This window comes from Leptopilina heterotoma, unplaced genomic scaffold, assembly GCF_015476425.1.
Source record: "Leptopilina heterotoma isolate Lh14 unplaced genomic scaffold, ASM1547642v1 Lhet_45, whole genome shotgun sequence".
NCBI classification, from domain to species: Eukaryota; Metazoa; Arthropoda; class Insecta; order Hymenoptera; family Figitidae; genus Leptopilina; species Leptopilina heterotoma.
In genome coordinates this window covers 1,700,944-1,716,143 of record NW_025111086.1, presented here as the reverse complement: position 1 = coordinate 1,716,143, position 15,200 = coordinate 1,700,944, and the positions used below count along the sequence as shown (strand labels likewise).

The window sequence follows — 15,200 nt, the reverse complement described above, 5'->3', positions numbered from 1 at the left end:
AATGAACAAAAATTCAAAATGGTGAATCCAATATGCAGGCTTCACAGTGCCCCTATAAAAAGTATTTTAGGGGAAATAGGGGACTGAAAATTAAAAAATAGGGGAATTTTAGGGGACCATAAAAATTGGTTAAATAAAGATAAAAATATAATTTATTTATACAGAGTTACCACAAAAATTTAACTTCATTTTTCCCTGATTTCCAAAAACATAACTTTGACCTTTTCCCTGACCCTAATATTCTGATTCACTCTAAAAATTATTAGATACTCAAAAAAATGTTCTACTAAATTTATTTACAAATTTCTTTAAAAGTAAAATTATTCGAAAACATCAATAGTTTTATTTAAAATAAATATTTAATCATTTCTTTTTCATTGGAATTAAGATGTTCAAAAATTTCAAATTCAAACCTTTTCAAATTAAACAATACTGAAAAATTAAATTAATTATTAAATTAACCGACTGACAAAATCATTATTTTATTATTATAGGAATATTGTTACTGTAATTTTTTTCAAAACTATTTGTACCATTTCAATTCAATTAACATTTTCTAAAATTTTTAAATTGTATTTAAATACAAAAATAAATAATATTGAATGTTTCTTAAAATTTAATTTTTACGAAGAATTGTATTAACAACTTTTGAAAATATTTAATTTCTTTTAAGGAATTTAATTAAAATTTTAATGAAATTTATTATATTAAAGAATTTTATAACAATTTTTGAAAATAATTGAAAACTTTTTGAAGAATTTTATTAAATTTTTCAAAAATAATTGAATTCCTGAGAAGAATTAAAATAATAATTTTTGAAAACAATTGAATTCATGAGAAGAATTTTATTAATATTTTTGAAAATAATTGACTTCTTGAGAAGAATTTTTAAAAAAATTTTGACAATAATTTAATTCTTGACGAGAATTTAAAAAAAAATATTAATTTCTGCAAAGTATTTAATTACTTTTCAAAAGAATTGCATTCTTCTGATGAATTTTTAAAAATTTATCAAAATAATTGAATTTTGGAAAAGAATTTTATTAAAATTCCTTAGAATAATTTATTTTATGGGAAGAATTATGAAAATAATTGAATTTTCACATAGAATTTTATCAAAATTTCTAAAAATAATTGAATTTCTAAGAGGAATTATAATAAAATTTTTAAAACTAATTGAATTTCTGAGATTTTTAGAATTTGTAAAAATAATTGAATTCTTAAGAATATTTTGATAAAAACTTTTTAAATAATTGAATTCCTTTAAAACTTTTATTATTTATGAAAATAATTGAATTTTGAAAACGAATTTTATTAAAACTTTTCAAAATAATTGAATTCTTGTAAAAATTTAATTATTTATTAAAGTAATTGAATTCTTACATCAAATTTTATCAAAATTTTTAAAAACAATTGAATTTCTGAGAAGAATTTTATTAAATTCTTTTAAAATAATTGAATTTCTGAGAAGATTTTAAAAAAAATTTTGAAAATAATTTAATTTCTGCAAAGTATTTAATTACTTTTCAAAAGAATTGAATTCTTCCGATGAATTTTGATATTTATCAAAATAATTGAATTTTGGAAAAGAATTTTATTAAAATTTTTAAAAATAATTGAATTTCTAAGAGGAATTATAATAAAATTTTTAAAACTAATTGAATTTCTGAGATTTTTAGAATTTGTAAAAATAATTGAATTCTTAAGAATATTTTGATAAAAACTTTTTAAATAATTGAATTCCTTTAAAACTTTTATTATTTATGAAAATAATTGAATTTTTAAAACGAATTTTATTAAAACTTTTCAACATAATTGAATTCCTGTAAAAATTTAATTATTTATGAAAGTAATTGAATTCTTACATCAAATTTTATCAAAATTTTAAAAAATAATTGATTTTCTGCGACGAATTAAATGTTATTTATGAAAATATTTGAATTATTGCAACGAATTTTATTGTTTTATTTGAATAATTGAATGCTTCTTAAAATTTAATTCTTTCCTCAAGTTTTAATAAAATTTTTAATAATAATTGCATTTTTCAAGGAATTTATGTAAAATTGTATTAATAGTATTTGAAATTCTGCGATGAAAATAATTGAATTTGTAAATAAAATTTTATTATTTATGATAATAATTGAATTTTTTCGTAGAATTGTATCAACAAATTTTTTCTATAATTAAATATGTTGATAAATTTGATGAAAATAGTAAATATTGAAAATTATTGAATTGCAAAAAACTTTTGAAAGTAATTTTGAACTTTTGCAAAGATTTTTATAAATTTTTTCTAAAATAATTGAATTCTTGGCATAAATATTGTAACTTATGAAAATAATTGAATTTTTTAAAGAATTTTATTAAAATTCCTAAAAATTATTGAATTCCTGTGAAGAATTTTGTTATTTATCAAGATAATTGCATTAAAACTTTTGTAATAATTAAATAATATTAAAAAATTCATTCTTGTCAGAAATAAAAAAAATTTTTAAAGGTTTTGTATTAGAATTAGTGGCAGTTTCAAGCTAAATTTTGTGTGAATTCATCATTAAAAGATAAAAGAAAAAAATAGGGGGAATTTAGGGGAAATTTTCAAAATAGGGTACGTTTAGGGGCCAAAATTAAAAAAAGGGGACTTTTAGGGAAATAGGGGACAGACTGTGAAGCCTGAATATGGCCTTTTAAAATTTTTTTTCCCAAAAAATTTTTTGCTTTTTGAAATTCAGGTCAAAAGTTACTTTGACAGAAAAAAACGTATGAAGCAACATTTAATTTATTAAGGTTCCTAAAATTAGCGTCGACGCTAATTTAAAAAAAAACATTTATTCGACGCTGAAAATAATGTTTTGCACACAATTTTTTCTCCTCTAAACAGACACCAGAAAGATATTTCTTTTCTTTCTTTCTTTTTTTTGAAAGAGGGAATAATATCGGAAATTTCGTAAAACTGTGTCGAATGTCAAGTTGGATAAAAGACGGAATAACGAACTTGGTGAAACGCAGGAAATGTCTCACGCCTTTCCTTCGTGACAGGACGCATTTGGCGAAAAAGAATTGAAATCAATCAACGTCTACGGACCCCGTGCATGCAGCATTATTGTCGTATGCAAATTCGGCGCGTCACCCGCATCCATAAATTACTGTTTTATCAAGTAGACAAAGCATACACCATAAAGGAACAGAAATGAAAAAGAAAAATTAAATTAAATAAAATACATTGAGGAGAAAGCTCTCAATTTCATTATATCGTATGTACAGATACATACATATAGTATATGAAAAATGATATTTATCAAAAATCTCCTTTTTTTCAGTTGACACACAATACAGGAGGGCGCGCACGTGTTTCAATAATTTCTTTGCCCAAAAAGTTTCTTTTTTTCATAAAAAGTTATTATCTCATTTTTAAAAAATAAAAGATACTAAATATTTTCTATTTTTAATTTTTTAATTTATACTTTTTATTTTTTACATTTATTTATTTAAAAATTTTTTTTCTAAATTGAATGATTCTAAATAGTTATCAGAGTTCAAATGCAGACTTCGTACTCAATAATTAATTTTAACAAAGTAGCTATCGAAAAATTAAACTCGACGATCCAATTTCTTTTATAATTTCTTAATTACATTCAAAAATAGAATAATTTTTTAAAATAAATATTTAAATACTTATTTATTTTATCTACAGGAATTAAAATATTTCAAATGATTTCAGTGTAACGCATTTTTGAAATTTAACCATTTCTAAAAATTACAAAAGTAATTATTCCAAATTCAGTCATTTTTTGTTGTTGAAATTAATAAATAAAATTATTCAAAATTGTAATCATTTTATTTTATTCAATTCCAAATCAATTCTTAATAGAAAGTTCTACGAGAATGCAATTATTTAAATACAAAAATAAATAATTTATTGAATAATTAAATATTTCTTAACTTTGAATTCTTATAAAGAACTTTATTAACATTTTTTAAAATAATTGAATTTTTACGAAGAATTGCATTAAAATTTTTTATAATAATTAAATTCTTTCAAGAAATGTAATTAAAAATGAATTGAAAATAATTATCACACTCTAAAAAACAAATTACAGCAAATTTTTTTAAATAATTGGATTTTTTCCAAGAATTTTATTCAAATTTTTAAGAATAATTACGTTTTTAGCGGAATTAAATTAAAATTATATTAAAAATAATTGAAATCCTGCGATGAGTTTTATTATTTATGCAAATAATTTAATTTTTGTCACCGAACTTTAATAAAGTTTTAAAAATAATTGAATTCTTGAGAAGAATTTAAAAAAAATCTTTTTAAAGAAATGATTTTTTTCAAAAAATGTTATGAACATTGCATTTGAAATAATTGAATTTCTTTGAAAATTGTATATTATAGTTATGAAAATAATTGAATTCTTTTAAAGAATTTTATTGCAAATTTTAAAAATAATTGAATTTTTTCAAAGAATTTTATTACAAATTTTAAAAATAATTGAATTTCCAAGAAAAAAAATATTAATTTTGAAAATAATTGAATTCTTGTGATGAATATTATTATTTATGAAAATAATTGAATTTTTGCAAAGAATTTTATTAATAATTTTAAATTTTATTAAAATGCCTCAAAATAATTGAATTTTCGGGAATAATTTTGTTATTTTATCGACATAATTGAATTCCTTCGAAAAATTATTTATGTAAATAATTGAATTCTTGGGAAGAATTTTATTAAAATTCAAATGAATAATTGAATTATTTCATAAAACTTTAATTAAAATTGTATTTAAAATAATTGATTTCTTTCGAACAATTTTATTAAAAAATTTGAAAATAATTGAATTTCTGTGAAAATTCTAATATTTTTGTAAATAACTAAATTCTTCCAAAGAATAAAAAAAACACTTTTTTTAAATAATTAATTTTTTTGAGAAAATGAAATTAAAATTTTTAAGAATAATTACATTTTTTAAGCAATTCCTATAAAATTGTATTAAAAATAATTGAAATCTTACGATGAATATTATTATTTATGAAAATAATTCAATAGTTGCAAAGAATTTTATTAGAATTTTCAAAAATATTTGAATTCCTGAGAAAAATTTTCTTATTTATGAAAATAATTGAGTTCTTGCAACGATTACATATTATTAAAATTTTAAAAAACAATTGAATTCCTAAGAAGAATTTTATTATTTATAAAAATAATTGAATTCTTGCGAAGAATTTTATTATTTATATAAAAATAAAAATAATTGAATTCTTGTGAAGAATTTTATAAAAATCTATTTTAATAATTGATTTTTTCGAAAAATATTAGAAAAATTCTGTTTTAAATAATTGAATTCCTGTAAAAAATTTTTTATTTTATAATTAATTCAAAATTGTAATGACAAATAGAAATTATCAGAATTTTTTGTCACTTCTTTTCATTAAAAGATTAAAATTTTGTTAAATTTTATGTTTTGTCAAATTGAAATTATGCAGATTTTTGTTCTTTACTTCTAAACAAAATTAGAAAATTGTTAAACAACTGTGATTAAGAAATAGAAAATTGATTTATTTTCCATTATTTTTGTTTATGAATCACAATTTTTTTAACAAAATTAATATTTTGTTTTAGAAAAAGAAGAAAAATATTTGCGCAATTCCTATTTTTAATCTTATTTTTAGAACAGGATTTTCCACAGGAATTAAGACATTCAAAAAAATTATTATTTATGAAAATAATTGAATTCGTGTGAAATTTTTATTATTTATGAAAATAATAAAATGTTTGCATACAATTTTATTAAAATTTTTTTTAAATAATTGAATTCTTTTTGAGAAATTTTATTAAAATAGTAGATATTGAAAATCATTGAAATTGGAAAAATGCATTTAATTTTTGAAAATAATTGAAATTAGGACAAGAATTTTTTTGACATTAATGAAAATATTTGAACTTTGGAGAAGAATTTTGTTATTTATAAAGATAATTGGGATTTTTACGAAATTTTTTTTCAAATTTTAAACATAGTTGAATTTTATAAGAAGAATTTTAATGTTTTTTTGAAAATACATAATTGAATTTCTGCAATTATTTGTAATTTCTCCAAAATTGAATTTTTTTTAGTATTTTTAACAAAAATTAAAATTAGTATATTTTCAAATTCTATTATTTTTAATATTGCTAATTTTAATTGTAGTAGTAGATATTAAAAATCATTGAATTACGAAAAATTGGAAGAAATTGGAGAAAATTGTAGAAAATGGAAAATTGGGGAAAATCCTTCATAAAACAAAATGAGCTATTATTTAAAAAAATTAATTTTGATTCTCGTTTTATTTTTACGTTAAAAATCACTTTTTATTTTGAAATTATATGAATGAGTTGAATATCATTATCCTCAAGGGATAAAAAAAATATTAAGAAACAAAGAAATATTAAGGGCCAAAAAATAAGATTAAGGGATAAAAAAATGAGATTAAGAGATAAAGAAAGAAGATTAAGGGAGAAAAAAACGTTAACGAAACATATTATGAAGAACAATAATAAGCTTTTCTCATGACAGAAAGTAGCGGAAGCACAAAACAATTAAAATTCAACGAGTCATTTAGTTCCAAGCGCGTCTCAAGGTTACATTAAATTCTCTGAAAGTGACACCCCTATTTCCTGCCTTATGACTTCTAATCTAATCGTCATCTGATTCCAAACTTTAACTACCAAATAACACAAGACTTTGAAAACTCTCTAACCAGATTTATGATATATATATTATATTCAAGTTAAATTTAATTATGTTCTCCCATTCTAATGATATTTAAATTTTCCAAAAGCGCTACGCTTTATGGCAATTAAACAAATTCAACGATCCAAGATTAATTTTCATGGTTTTTGAATTCAGAACTTTCACTCGCGTCTAATATTACTTCCCCTATGCGCTAAATGAGTAATTTTTCTTTTAAATTCAACGCGATATGATACACAAGGAGCAAAAGTAATAACAATGTTTCACGTATTTAACGAAGCGTTATCTAATTTATTTTATACGGAACTTTTAGAATTTAGAGAAAAAAATGTGTCGACAGAGAAAAAAATGCAAAAGGAAAAGAATATATATTTACATTATTTCGTTCTTGGTATAAGTTGAAACTTAGTGAAAAAAGAAAATTGAAAATTAAAATTAAAAATTCTTTCAAATATTTTAATCAATTGTAAATTTAGTAGTATTTATTAAGTAATTAATTTAATTAATTTAATTTAGTAGTATTTATTATTATAAAAATTACACAAAAATTAGTAAAAATTAGCGAAAAGTTCTTATTTTTCGCTAATTTTTGTGTAATTTTTTAGGTTTTTAAATTTTAAATTTAATAAATAAAAAATTTTATAACAACAAGACGCGATGAAATAAATATAATGAAACATTGATTAATTTGGCCTGCGATGAAATGATATTTAGATGCGGAATAATTTTACGGTCTGCGCATAATTTCGCGATTCTTATTAATTACTGATGGCAAATTCAGCAGGACAAATTGGACGTCAATTGTTCTCCTACATGTCGTCAGGAACGTGATGGAACTAATGATAGATATATTATAGAATAATTGTATTCAAATAGTGTACACCAAGTGAGCATATAAACAAAGGAATCTTTGTTTTATCATTAGAGGAATTGGTGCCTATATATATATATTGTATGAATTGCACGTGCAATCGCAGCCAATGTTTATTTTTTGTCTCTCTTTCCACGCACACTCCCTGTATATATATCGAGACTTTTGCACTGCTATTATTTTAAAATACCGATTTTTATCTTTCCCGTGTAGTTTTAATTCAAATTGGTATTTTTTTGAATGAATTTATCTATAAAAACTTTTAAACACAAACTTTTGAAGAATTATTATTTTATTAAAAATTTTATCTCAAAATAATAATCTTTTTTTGTGGTTATATTTCATAGAATTCAAACAAATTAAATAACTCCCTGATTTCCAAACAAAATTTTGACTTTTTCCCTGACCCTAACGAATATTTTGATTCACTCTAAACATTATTATATACACAAAAAAATGTACAATTATTTACGAATTTCTTTAATTGGGAAATTATTCGAAAACATCAATAACTTCATTTTTAAATAAATATTTAATCATTATTATCTTTCTGCAGAAATTAAAATTCTTCAAAACATTCAAATTCAATATATAATAATTAAAACTTGCTACTTTGTTACTGTAACTTCTTCAAAGATTATTTTCATTCATTTTGATTATTCAATTCTAGAATTTTCAACTAAAATTCTTCTTTAAGTCAAATTTTTTTTAATGATATTTGAAAGACTTCTTTGAGAACTTTCAAATCTTTCTGTTTGCAATTTAATTTTACGAAATTTCGATTATTCTGACATTCTTCAATTAAATATATTAGAAATTAAAAACTTCAAAAAATTAAAAATAAATAACATTAAACTTTTAGAAAAAAAATTAATTCTACAGAATTCTTAATTAAAAGTATGAAAAATTCAAATTCTCAAAGATTTTAATATGAAATCTTCTGAAAATACAATTATTTCTAAAAATCCAAGCTATAATGCTTTCAATATTCAATTATAATGTAAAATTTTAACTGAAATATTCATTTTTAAATAAATATTTATTAGAATATTCTACAAAAATTCAATTATTTAAATACAAAAATAAATATTTTATTAAATAATTGAATTTTCATAAAGAATTTTATCAACAAATTTTTAAATAATTAAATTCTCTTGACGAATTTGAAAAAAAATTTTTAAAAATAATTTCATTTTTCGAGAAATTTGATGAAAATTGTGGTAAAAATAATTAAAATTCTGCCCTGAATTTTATTAAAACTTTTGAAAATAATTGAATTTCGGAGAAAAATTTTATTATTCATAAAGATAATTGAAATTTTGACGAGAATTTTTGTAAATTTTTTAACATAATTGAATTTTTGCGAAGCATTATATTACTTTTAAAAATAATTGAATTCTAAAGACAAATTTTATTAACATTTTTTTTTAAATAATTGAATTCTTTTGTGAAATTTTATTGAAATAGTAGACATTGAAAATAATTGAATTTTGATAAATTCTTGAAATTAATTAAATTTCTACGAAGAATTTTATTAACATTATTTAAAAAAAAATGGAATTGTTACAAAGAATTTCATTAAGATTTTTGAAAATAATTTAATTTCTGAGAAAAATTTTACTACTTTTGAAAATAATTGAATTTTGAAGAAAAATGACAAATTATTGCAGAAATTTAATTATTTTCAAAAGTAATAAAATTCTTTGCGATAATTCAATTATATTCACAAAATTTAAAAAATTCTCGTCAAAATTTCAATTTTCTTTATAAATAATAAAATTCTTCTCGAAAATTCAATTATTTTCAAAAATTTTAATAACATTCTTGGCAAAATATCAATTATTTTCAAAAATTGTTCTCAATTAAATGATTTTTATTATATCTACTATTTAAATAAATTTTCCCAAAAGTATTCAATTATTTACAAAACAATTATAAATTTCTTCGCAATAATTCAATTATTTTCATAAATAATAAAACTCATCGCATAATTTCAAAAATTTTTTATACAATTTTGATCGAATTCTTCGAAAAATATCATTGTTCTTAAAAAATATTAATTAATTTTTTTTACGAATTTACGTCAAAAGAATTCAATTATTTAAAAATTTATTGATAAAATTCTACGCAAAAATTCAATTATTTTCAAAAATATATTAAACCTCTTCGCAGAAATCCAATTATGTTCAAAAATTTTTGAAAATTCTCATCAAAATTTCAATTATCTTTAGAAATAATTAAATTCTTCTCCGACAATTCAATTATTTTCGAAACTTTTGCTCAATTCAATGATTTTCTTTATTTACTATTTAAATAAATTTTTTTAAAAAAATTTTTAATAAAATTCTGCGCAAATATTTAATTATTTTCATAAATAATAAAAATTTCACAGGAATTAAATTATTTGCTAATATTTTTATAAATTTCTTCGCAATAATTCAATTATTTTCATACATAGTAAAAAATTTTACAGGGATTCAATTATTTTATTTATTTTACTTATTAACATTTTTTTCAAAGCTAGGTTTTTTAAATTTTTTAATTTAATCCATTCAAAAATTGAAATTTTTACAAAATTTAAAATGAAAATCTTTTAAAGTTCATCTACTTATGAAAATTGTAAACCCCTTTTTTTAAAATTGAATTAATTTTGAAATATTTAAGTAAAATAATTACATTTCAAGAATAAACACAATAACTTTAGGGAACAACAATTTTCCTGAATTTCTATCCAGGTTGCGTGGCAATCCTGTAAAAATAACTCTCGAGTTATTATGATAATTTACTAATTATCAAAGTGTACGCAATAATACTAATAAATTTCAATCTAAAACAAGAAAGGGAAGAAGAAGAAAAAGAAGCAGGAAAAGAAAAAAGAAGAATTAGACTTCATAGAGAAGAAAAACAAAATCAGGAGTCACGAACCATTTTGCAAAACTAATTCTCGAAATTAGCATTCTCTCGCCTATCTGTTAATTAAAGTCCAAGATTACATTAACGACCCTAGAAGACTTGTTTACAAAAAGCGCCCAAGATTGCAATTGTATAAGATAAATGGGAGGGAAAAAAGGGATTATTATTGATTATTCTATATTTATCCTTTCTCCCTGCGCGAGTAACACCGTTTTCATTGATAGGACATTGCACTAGGATGACGCCATCCTTTCGGAGTAAAGTATGCAGGAAGTAAGTAAAGCAAGTCTCTCTTTCTCTCCCGCGCGCGTAATGGAAGTCAAAGTATTTATCACACACTGCACCGAGAGAGAGAGAGAGAGAGAAAGAGAGAGAAGGAGACTAGGCAGGTAAAGAGAGCTTCTATGCGCACAATACCGATAACATAACATATATGCCATAAAGAGTAAGAAACCGTATGTGCAAAGCGAATGTGGCCAAGAAGGTAGATTTATGGGGTAGGGGGAGGAGAGAGAAAGAGAGAGAGAGAGACAGAACCCTATGTTTGTGTCGCAGGTCAGACCAGGTTCACGGTCACGGGGACCAAACCGATCGCCCATAGTCTGACCACCTAACATAACCCGACCACCGCATAAGCTAAATTACACCCTCTCACTAGTGAGAGAGTTGGTATAGCATTAAATTTATTAAGACCGCAAGAAAATTTGTTTTCAATTCTCTTCAAATACACAATTGTTTATACATCTCTCTTTCTCTCTCTCTCTATATATATATAAACATGATTCTTACATCTATATATATATTCTCTTTTATATAAAACAAAAGTTAATATTTTCACGATTTCACTTATTCTCGCGTGTGTAAAATTACAATCAAGAAAGTCAAAGAAGAAATTTATAATTTTAGCCAACAAAGCGAGCAAAGAGGGGAAAAAAATATTGTAATATATTTTTATATAATTTAATTTTAATTTTCAAACACCGCAATATACAATATGGAAACACTATACGGTATGAAGATGAGCAGAGAGAGAGAGAGACAATATAAATAAAGACTCACGCTGTGACGACGACAATTATTTTAATTAAAGAGCTCGACTCCATATTGAAATAAAAGAAATGTAAAAGTTAAATTATCTTATTCAATTTTATAATTAAACAATTCTCATTATTATTTTTACCATTCTCTTCCTATATCTCTCTTTTGGTATTAATTCAAATTTCACACTTTATATTATAACAAATTAGTGTGGAATTTAGCACACATTTTATACAGTAATAAAATAATAATAAGAATAATAAGAGTAATAATAAAAATAAAAAAATACTACTAAAAGAATAAAGTATTTATGTTACTAAATAAAGTTTGTTAGTAATAATACTAATATTATTATTAATATAATATTTTTTAATAAAATAAATCAATTTTTAAAATAATAGTATATAAAAATTTTCTAATTTAATTTTTTTTTGAAAACACTAAAAGAAATTCAATTTTGGAGAAATTACAAATAATTCCAGAAATTCAATTATTTTCAAAAAAAAATTAAAATTCAACTATGTTTAAAATTTAAAAAAAATTCTCGTAAAAATCCCAATTATCTTTATAAATAACAAAATTTTTCTCCAAAGTTCAATTATTTTCATAAATGTCAAAAATATTCTTGTCCTAATTTCAATTATTTTCAAAAATAAAATGCATTTTTCTAACTTCAAAGATTTTCATTATATCTACTATTATAATAAAATTTCCCAAAAATAATTCAATTATTTAAAAAATTTTTTTAAAAAAATTGTATGCAAACACTTTATTATTTTTATAAATAATAAAAATTTCCCAAGAATTAAATTATTTTCGAAAAAATTATAATTCTTCTTAGAAAATTCAACTATGTTCAAAGTTTGAAAAAAATTCTCGTAAAAATCCCAATTATCTTCATAAATAACAAAATTATTTTTAAAAATTCATGCTAATAATGCTTTTAATATTCAATTATTATTTAAAATTCTAACTAAAATTAATTTTTAAAAGATAATGTTTATCAGAAAATTCCTACAAGAATTCAAATTATATAAATACAAAAATAAAAAATTTATAAAATAATTGAATGTTTCTTAAAACTGAATTCACATAATGATTTTTTTCAACAAATTTTTAAATAATTGAATTCTTTTGACGAATTTAAATAAATTTTTTAAGAATAATTATTACATTTCTCGAGGAATTCGATTCAAAATTATATTAAAAATAATTTAAATTATGCGATAATTTTTATTATATTAATAAAAATAATTAAATTTCTAAAAAATTATTGTTTATTTTTAATTATAAAAATAATTAAAATTCTGACACTTTTTTATTAAAATTTTTAAAAATAATTAAATTTCATAGAAGAATTTTATTATTTATAAAAATAATTGAAATGTTTCGAAGAATTGTATTAAATTTTTTGAAAATAATTGAATTACAAAGAATTTCATTGTTTATTTTTAATTATAAAGATAATTGAAATTTTTCCAAGAATTTTACTAAAATATTTAAGAATAATTGAAATTTATTAAAAAATTTTTTTTTAATTTTTGAAAATAATTGAATTACGAAAAAGAAATTTATTGTTTATTTTTAATCATAAAAGATAATTGAAATTTTTCCAAGAATTTTATTAAAATTTTTGAAAATAATTAAATCTCCGAGAAGAATTTTATTATTAAAAAAATAATTGAAATTTCTCCAAGAATTTTATTAAAATTTTTGAAAATAATTGAATTCGAAGAAGAATTTTATTATTTATAAAGATAATTGAAATTTCGCCAAGAATTTTATTGAAGTTTTTGAAAATAATTGAATTACGGAAAATAATTTTATTGTTTATTTTTAATCATAAAGATAATTGAAATTTTTCAAAGGATTTTATTAAAATTTTTGAAAATAATTAAATTTCAAAGAACAATTTTATTATTAAAAAAATAATTGAAATATCGCCAAGAATTTTATTGAAGTTTTTGAAAAGAATTGAATTTTAGAGAAGAATTTTACTATTTTTAAAGATAATTGAAAATTTAAAAGAATTTTCAAAATTTTTGGACATAATTGAATTTCAAAGAGGAATTTTATTACTCTCGACAATAATTAAATTTGACCAATTAATATTCATAACTTCTCGAAAATTAAATTTTTTAAGTGTTTTTAGCAAAAATTCTTCTATAAATCCATTATTTTCAATAATATTTAATCAAATTCATATTAAAAAATTTAACTATAATTTCAGAAAAATTTTAAAAATTATTACAATTTTTCAAAAATCAATTTCTATAAAATTTCTAATTTAATTCATTCAAAATTAAAATTTCATAAAATTTAAAATGAAAACCTTTCGAACACTTTTAAAAAAATGAAAATAAATTTTTAGCCCTAAGTGCTTGACGCAGGTAAATATTTGTTTAAATCTAACTCTAAATTGTGTCTCTATTTACAGAGAAGAAAAAACGATAAGGAATTTTAAGACCCACTTTTCTCGGCCCCTCTACATTGTCAAAGTGATGTAATATGTTTTTCATATTTATGAAACACTAAAACTAATAAAATTAATAAAATAAAAAATAATAATAAAATGTAGAATAATAAAATAAAAAATAATAATAAAATAATAGATAAAATAATGATATAAAACCTGAATAATATAATAAAATAATATAATAAAGTAATGAAATAAAAATAGATTGAAATAATAAAACAAAATAATTAAGTAATTACAAAATATATAAAAAAAATCATCAAATGAAAAAAAATGACTAGCACATAACTTTTTTTGCAAAATATTTTAGTTATGGAAGATAAATGTTCTCCAGACTGAGATATTAGATTCTAAATGATCAATTTTCAAGACACCTCTTCTCACAACACGAAGAAAATGAAACACGTTTAGGAGAGAAAGGGGAAACTTATATACTTTTCTATTACGGAGCAATTATCCAATTACCGCGTTTACATTGAAGACTAAATATAATTACACTACTATAACTATATGTATATATTTGAATGCGAAAGAAATTATTGACCTTCAACTAAAAAATACCTTCGCCGACATTATATGCAGAATATTGCACTCCCTGGACCACACATGTGGATCTAGAAAAATTATTGCTCAAGACGCATTTCAGTCTTGTCGCAGTTTAACCGCAAAAAGGAACTTAAGTTTCTTCTTCACGCGAGTCAATCTTTTTTTCTATTCTTGACAGGAAATATTAAAATTCGTTGCATTAAGAATATAATAGATAACATCGTGAATAAATTATTATTGAAAACGGAAAAAAATATTTGTATCAATCAATTACTTATGACGATTATCAAAAAAAATATTTAAATTTAAATTATTAATACAAAACAATTTTTTAAAATTAATAAAAATGAAACAAAAAGAAATTAGTTAAATCAACTTTTGAATGCAACGTATTTTAATTCGAATTTTCGTAAAAATTAAAAATCGTAAAATAATTGTTTCGAAGAACTTTGATTAAATATAGTTTAACAAAATTTATTTATTCGTTAAACATTAGGAAATGAAACTGCGGGACTTCCTCTAGAATCCCCTTTCCGAGTTTAAAGATTGAATGATTTATATGACGAGCTGTGACGTTACAAATCGCTCCCCCTTTTCAGCACTTACAAGATAAGATATTAAAATCAAT

General features: G+C 20.7%; 1 protein-coding gene across 1 annotated transcript in view; it reads right to left on the bottom strand.

Moving 5' to 3' along the window:
• Positions 1–15,200, bottom strand: part of LOC122507149 — a 614,585-nt gene that overhangs the window by 597,205 nt on the left and 2,180 nt on the right. The window lies entirely within an intron of this gene.